The sequence below is a fragment of the Oxyura jamaicensis genome, chromosome 10 (assembly GCF_011077185.1).
Source record: "Oxyura jamaicensis isolate SHBP4307 breed ruddy duck chromosome 10, BPBGC_Ojam_1.0, whole genome shotgun sequence".
Taxonomy (NCBI): Eukaryota; Metazoa; Chordata; class Aves; order Anseriformes; family Anatidae; genus Oxyura; species Oxyura jamaicensis.
The window spans coordinates 21,380,239-21,387,192 of NC_048902.1; positions in this window are offsets into that span (position 1 = coordinate 21,380,239).

Here is a 6,954-nt window from a genome sequence, read left to right on the forward strand (position 1 = left end):
ACACTCCAGCTCTCCATGGGGCTCAGAGTGAGCCTGGGCAGGCTGGAGCCTGACCCCGGCAGCACTCGTGGGCCACCACTTTGCCTGTTCCCATGCCTGTGTCCTGTTCCCACCCCTGTGGCTGGGTGCTCGGGCTCCTCCATCCTCTACCTCCTCAGTAAAAGTCCCCGAGATGATGGCAGCGAGCGCGTGTGCCACTGCACCTGGGGTTCCCGTGCAGAGCGCAGCGACGCCGCCGTGCTCCTGGTGTGTGAGGACAGCTGGGACGCGGTTGTCACCTCCCCCCGAGTGCCCCAGGGCAGGCTGAGCAAGGGGCTGCAGCCCCACCGTGGGACCCGGGGACAGCACCGGCACTGCGGGTACTGGGGAGAAAACAGCCCGGTTTCCAGTGTTCAGAACCAAGACAGGAGAAGGGAACAGCAGCGTCAGTCCTGCCGTAAGCAGAAGCACTGCTGTTGGCCCAACCACGCTCCTCAACCATTTTCTTTCTTACCTTTTACTAAGTAAACACATTAAAAAATCGAAGGTTTAAAATGATGCATTGCTTCAGAAATAGGAGATTGAACTGTTCCAGACTTCTGCAGAACTTGGAGCCGGGCTCTTTTGGGAACAGCTGGCCAAAGCGCTCCGGGTGCTGCTGCTGCTCAGCCGGGCGCTGCTCGTGCAGGCGGGTTTGGCTGGGGACGCTCGCCCAGCTCTGCCAAGGAGCCCAGCGAGACGCCGGGGTGCAGGCGGGAGCTGGGACACCGAGCCCTGGTGCCTCTGGGAGCGGGTCTCAGCACCCCGGAGCCCCTCCGATGCCTCAGGTACGAGGGCAGGCTTAATTACCAGCCACGACTTGAGGCAGCACCGCTGTGTGCCCGGTGCCACCTCCCAGCTCCCAGCGGGTGCCAGAAATTTGCTGTGTGGATCGACGTTATTTGAAAATGCCCGGCCATCCCACGGGGCTCCCCACCGGTGGCAGGCACTGCCCCACGTCCCGCAGCGGGGACACGTGCGTCCTCTCGTTGCCCGTGGCACGCAGGTATGCGGACGCCTGCTCATGCCGCTGACGGTTATTGCAGCTGACATAAAGGGCAAGGGAGGAGAAACGTCCTGCTTTGGATGGACGAGTCTAAAAATCCACAGCCAGCAACGGCAGCTTTTAGCTTCACTGACCTACATACTGTGGGCGCTGGGGAGACGGGACCCGTGACTCAGGCGGAGAGGGGTGGCCGGGCAGCTCGCTGGCTTACAGCTACACAAAAACCAGAGGCAGCAGTGTCTCTCTGCTGCAGGACGTGCCATAAGGGGCTCACACACGGGCACTTCGGGCAGGCTCTGAAGCCGTGCTCCCACGCAGCCCGGGAGCGCAGCCGTCACCTCGGCCTTGGAGTGGGCACCAAGGGCACTGCGGCACCCCAAACCCCTGACCCGGGGCGCAGCAGAGATGCAAACCTCTGCCCAGCTCCATGTGTGAGCGTCGCCGTCGCTGCAACGCCTCCGTGCCCACGTATTTGTGGGAAATCTGTACGCTGTGTCTGTGCAGCTGAGAACACACACCTCCAGCTGGAAGGTTCCTTTCTCCCTTCCCCTGCCCCTCTGGCAGCTTTCACAAATCTCTTGGATGAGAACGTGTAAAAAACAGGGAAGGACTGGCATCAGGCTTAAAACACAGAAGCCCTCAGGAATATCTGCAGATTGGCGAGTGGTTCATCTCCACAGTTCACAAACCGTACTTTTTGTTCAAAACTTCAGATTTCACGTAAATGCACTTTAGGTTGCCCCGGGTATGAAGGCTGAGTTACTGCCACGTTCATCTCATTGCTGAAAGCCTGGCTAAAAGCGCATGGTTCTAACTGTTCTAACCCCAAGTTAACAAAACCCAGCCGGACAACAGGCAGAGACCCAACGAGCCAACGTGAATGAAGCTGACGGGAGAAGCCAAGCAGCAGCCTGGGGCCAGGAGGTCTCCTTTTCCCCAAAAAAATTCACACTGAAAAAAAAAATCCTTTTAAGTTTTGAATAGTGTTTTGCTTTTCAGATCTGGTTTTGTTTCAGATGTGAAAATACCTTCTGCCTTTTTCCTGTATCAGAAACCACCGTGTACTACTGGCTTCCAGTCTTTGGTGACGAAAACATCCCGGCGAGTGTTTTACGACTTCAGCTGGGGGTTTGCATGCACCAAACCACGTTTTTCAACAACCCAGAACCTGACAGGGGCAGTCAGGGTCTGAGCTGCCAGTGCTGAACTTTCGGGACTGGACCTGCCAAAGCCTGGGGAGGCGTTCAGTGCCCGCACCCCCCCGTGGCTGGGACAGCTGGGGGCTTACTGCTGACCACGCAGTCACCAAGTCAACCCGGACCACCGCCACCAGACACCAGCTTGGGATACCCACAGCAAAGGAAGCCGCGACACAGCACGTCACCTCTTCTGATGATGCGGGAGCTGTGGATTTAGGTGGATCTGAGACTTTTAAAAAACCATTGGTAAACGTGTAGACAAGCACAGCCCCGAACACCCCCGGCAGATGACTGCTCAACGCGTGCACCCTGCTCAGCCTGGCCACAGGCACCGCAGGCACCTGTGGGCCCCCGCTGCTGGCACAGTGCAGGCTTTAGCCGGGCAGAGCCAGCACCGGCAGCACCGGCAGCACAGCCCCGGCTGCCAGCTCGCAGCGAGCTTTATCCTTCCGACCGGCTCACGGTATGCTTACTGGTGGGGGGATAATTTATTCAGTGACTTTAGCTCCTTTGTTCGCATAACATCGGTAAGAAGGCCACGTTGTCCCCAAAATTCCTTATTTGGATTTATGTGAGAAATTTGGGGAATGGCTTTTTCTCCTATGACAAAGCCAGCTACCGCAGAGGCAAGGTGTCCTGTGCTCACTCACAGCTACATCGCTTCATCGCGATCAGTCACACAGATCACATTATATTATCCTGTCCTTTGAATAAGCATAATGTGAATAATCAGAACGACTGCAATCAGACAGCAGCAGGCTCCGACGGACACCCCCAAGAAAAAATCAGACTTTTCTAGAACATGGCAAGCGCAGTACCTCCCTGTGCAAAGCGTGTTTGGTACAGGAACTCAGCTGCTGCTGGATTCAGGGCCAATGACAGCATCTCCGTGCGGCTCGCTGAGTGCAGTCTCCACGCAGCCCTGCCGCATGGCCCGGCACCCCCTGGTTTTGTTTTGCTGCGGCTGGCAGCCGGCCGGCGTTAGCGTCCTCACCCCACGCCTGCCCCCGGAGCCGAGCCGTGCCCGGGACACGTCCCTGCACAGCTGCTGGTCCCCGCAAGGAGCTGCTCCGCGGGAAGGAGCTGTGTCCCCTGCCCACAGGCCCAGTGCTGCTCTCCCCTTCCTGCTGCTCGTTTTGGGACCACGTTCAAAGCAGCTTGCGGCTCCCCTGCCGCTGCCCCCACCCTGCGCACTGCCCATGGCACGGGTGGTCCCCGCCAGCCGAGACGTGGCAGAGGTGCCCGAGATGGGCGCTTGTCCGTTCCCAGCGGCTGTACTTGCATTTTTTCTCCAGTTCATCCATTATTGCCCCTTTCTGTGGGCTCTGCACCTGTGAGCTCTGCCCGGGCTCCTCGTCCAGCAGAGGCAGGAGCGAGGGCTCAGCCGTGGCTCCCAGCCTGGCCAGGGCCGCTCCGTCCCGGCGAGGGCAGCGCGCTCTCCGTGGGCACCGGCTGGGACCCTGCTGGAAGATGTGGGGTGAGGGCAGGAGGGGACGAGGAGCACGCAAGGACAGCACCCATGGGAGGGCAGCTCAGGGGGTTGGAGCTGCCCCAGCACCCCTCCCCTCCAGCCCCATGGTGCAGGGACGGTGCCGCCGGACGGGGTGCCCACGGTATCTGCGCTTGGCACCCACGACTCCTTGTGCCGCTGGTGCTGCGGAGAGACGCAGCTTCCTCACACCCTCCTCTGCTGTGCAGGGAAATAAACGAGCAGGGTGGGATGGAAGGGAGCAGAAACCTGCCCCGAGGGGCTGGAGGGAGCCGCTGCCACCGGCCCTCACCGCCCCACTGGGCAGCTGGCTAGCTCCCCTCCAGCCTTGCATCTCACAAGATGCTTCCTCCGGTCTCCACTGCCTCCCCGGTAGCACAGACAATAAATTTTATGCCTATCGCTGGCAAAAGCTTAAGAGATGGGGGAAGAAAATCCAGAGTTATATGCCGTGTGCTCACAAGAGCAGCCTCGTCTTTGTGGGAAAAAAGCCTCCTCGCTTCAGAGTGCTCCCGAGTTTCAAGTCAAGGGTTTTCGCACAGCGCTGCCACTTGACTCAGCATCATCTTGGCTCTCGTCTGAGCCACAGAGGGCTGCTGGTGGAGAACTCACGGCACCGGGTGCAGGCCTGCAAACCGCCTCGAACCTGAGGTGCGGGGAGAGCCCGGCCGTGGTCCCTGCTCCGTGTGGGGAGGGACCTCAGGGGGCCTCGGGGCGCCGGCACGGCCCTGAGGGCAGGGATGCTCCAGCGAAATATTTCACAAAAGCAAAGTGATTTGAAGAAAATTTCACCTGCAGAAACACAGGCTAAAAGGGAGGAGAGTTTCCAGAGGTGCCCAAATCCCCTGTTCAGTGCCTCCGTTTTTTCAAATAACTTTGCTCCTTTATTCTCCCATGTACTGTGCGCTACAAACACACTGCATTCACAGGAAAAAAAGATCCACACCAAAGCAAGATATATGAACATTGAAACAGAGGGTTTCGGAAGACCGACTTTTTAAAATTTCTCTTTTCTGGAGAATCTGAAACCTTCCAGGTTTTACCCCAGGTAAGGATTCTAAATGTGAACCTCCTCTGTGAAGGGAGCCCTGTCCTCAGGGCCTGACCCACAGCTGCCTGGATGGATAAATTCCCTCAGAAAACACTTAATGGTGATGATGGGCAATGCTAGAAATTTCCTCAGCACCTTCCTTCCAAAGAGCCACCAACGCTGAGCAAGGCTCAGCACCAGGTGAGCTGGAGGAAAACATCACATCTGTTCTGCAGAACTGGCACCTTCCCCTCCGAAAGCTGCCGGCTTTGCTGGCCGTTTGCTTGCCTTCAGCGTCCCGCACAGCCCCGGTTGCAGACCTGCACCATGAATATTCTGCTGCTTATCTCCTCTGGTATGAAATTAAGTGGTGTGCAAAGCAGTGGGCATTCAAGTGTTTGAGCACTTTCATTTAAAATTGTCCCAACGACTTATACAAAATCACGAGCCAGGTGCTAGCCCTGGGTAAATGAGCACAGGTCGGGGGCCCTGCGGTATTTTGTGTGGCAGGAGCTGACTGCACCGCGGGGTAGCAGCCCCTTTACACCAGAGGGAAATCTCCCAGGTGCGTTCTGAAATTGAAAGGGATGGTGACGGCCCCCCCTTAGTGTTTACCTGACAGAAAATCCCTCGTGTACAAACACGAAGAGTCAAAACCTGGCTAGCAAGCTTGATTTTAGCCTAACTGGACGAGCACCAGCATCTACCAAGCTGCCACAGGGGCGCAGCTGGCAGGACAGGACAGCAGCGTGACCCCCCTGCAGACACACGGCCCTCGCTGCTGCTGGGGGCAGACCACGCAGCACGCAGGAGGCCACCCGAACGCAACAGCCAGGACTGCGAGAGAAAACAGCACACTGGCATTTCAATCGCAACAGGGAGATATTCCAGTGATCCTGCTGGGAGTGCCAAGACGTGCCAGGGCCCGGTGGTGCTGCACCGCCTCGCTGCCGTGGCAGGGCTTCTGGAGGGTGAGCACGCCGCGATCAGGCAGAGGCGATTAGGTGGCTTATTTCCTTCTAGCCTGTCCCTTGGCCCAGCCGGGTCTCTGCGGGGTCCGTCCCGCAGCCCTGCAGGCGTGCTCGCCACCGTTTCACCGTGAGCCTGCTTAGCCAAAATTATGCAAGACCTGCAGAGCTGGACCCGAGATGTGCGGTGCCTCCCGCGAGCACGCAGCCTGGGCTTGGCACGCCGGGAAAGGCGCCAGCGCTGCTCCTGCTGAGGGGCTTCTCTGCGCCCTCCAACGGGGGCACTGGGCTTGGCGCAACCCACCGTGTCTGAGGGCTGAATTCATACACTGCGAGCCAGCTCCTGTCCACCTCCACGAGACCCGAGGTGATTTTGGAAGCAGTGGCAGCGATGGATGGGGATTTGTGTCCCTGGGTTAGAAACCCCCTGCCCACCTGACACCTGCCCTGCACTGCCTGAGTGCTTGTTTGGACCAAACTCCAGCAAATGGCCCCAAACAACTGAGCCAGAGGTCTCCAGCACATCACGCTGTGCTGCTAGAGGCCACCCCACTGACCGGGGGGGTGCAGCCTGCCCTGTGGGCTGCTGGGGAACCCGGCGGACCCCGATCCTTGAGGGGCCTGGCAGTGGCTGTGCTCCCTCAGTGCCATTTCCACCTGCAGACATTAGCATCTGGCGATGAGCACTGCAGACAAGTAACAGCCCTGCGTGTGGCATGTGGAGCCCCCGGCTTCTGCCGTGTCCCCGGGAGGCGGCTGTGCTGCGCTCACTGGCAGGCTCGTGGCAGAGGCACAGCGTGGCATGGACAAGGAGCAGGCACGGGCTGAAATCCCCGTGGAAGTGGGGCCCCGTGCCGCCCCCGTGCTGAGCGCTGCGCTCCCATTTCCGAGCCGCCCGCTCCGAGCGGTGCCTGGCTGCGGATTTCCTCGCCGGGACCTTTCCAAGCACCGGGGCCGAGCCCGCATCCGCGGCCGGCCGTGGCAGAGGCAGCCCCACGCCCGTGGGTGCACTCGCACGCCCTGGTTTGCACCGGGCTGGCAAATTTAGAAGCGGAACGGCTGAACCCCGCTGAGGACGGAGCGTCCCCGAGGGGACCCGGGGCTCCGCCGGGGCCAGGTGCCCAGCGGCAGCGCGGAGGCGAGGCGGCTCCGTGCCGCGGACACGCGTGGAGCCTCGTTGCGCAAAGCGCGGGCCGCGGCCGCCGGGGGGCGCGCCGCGCCGCAGCCCCGCCGCCAATTAACGG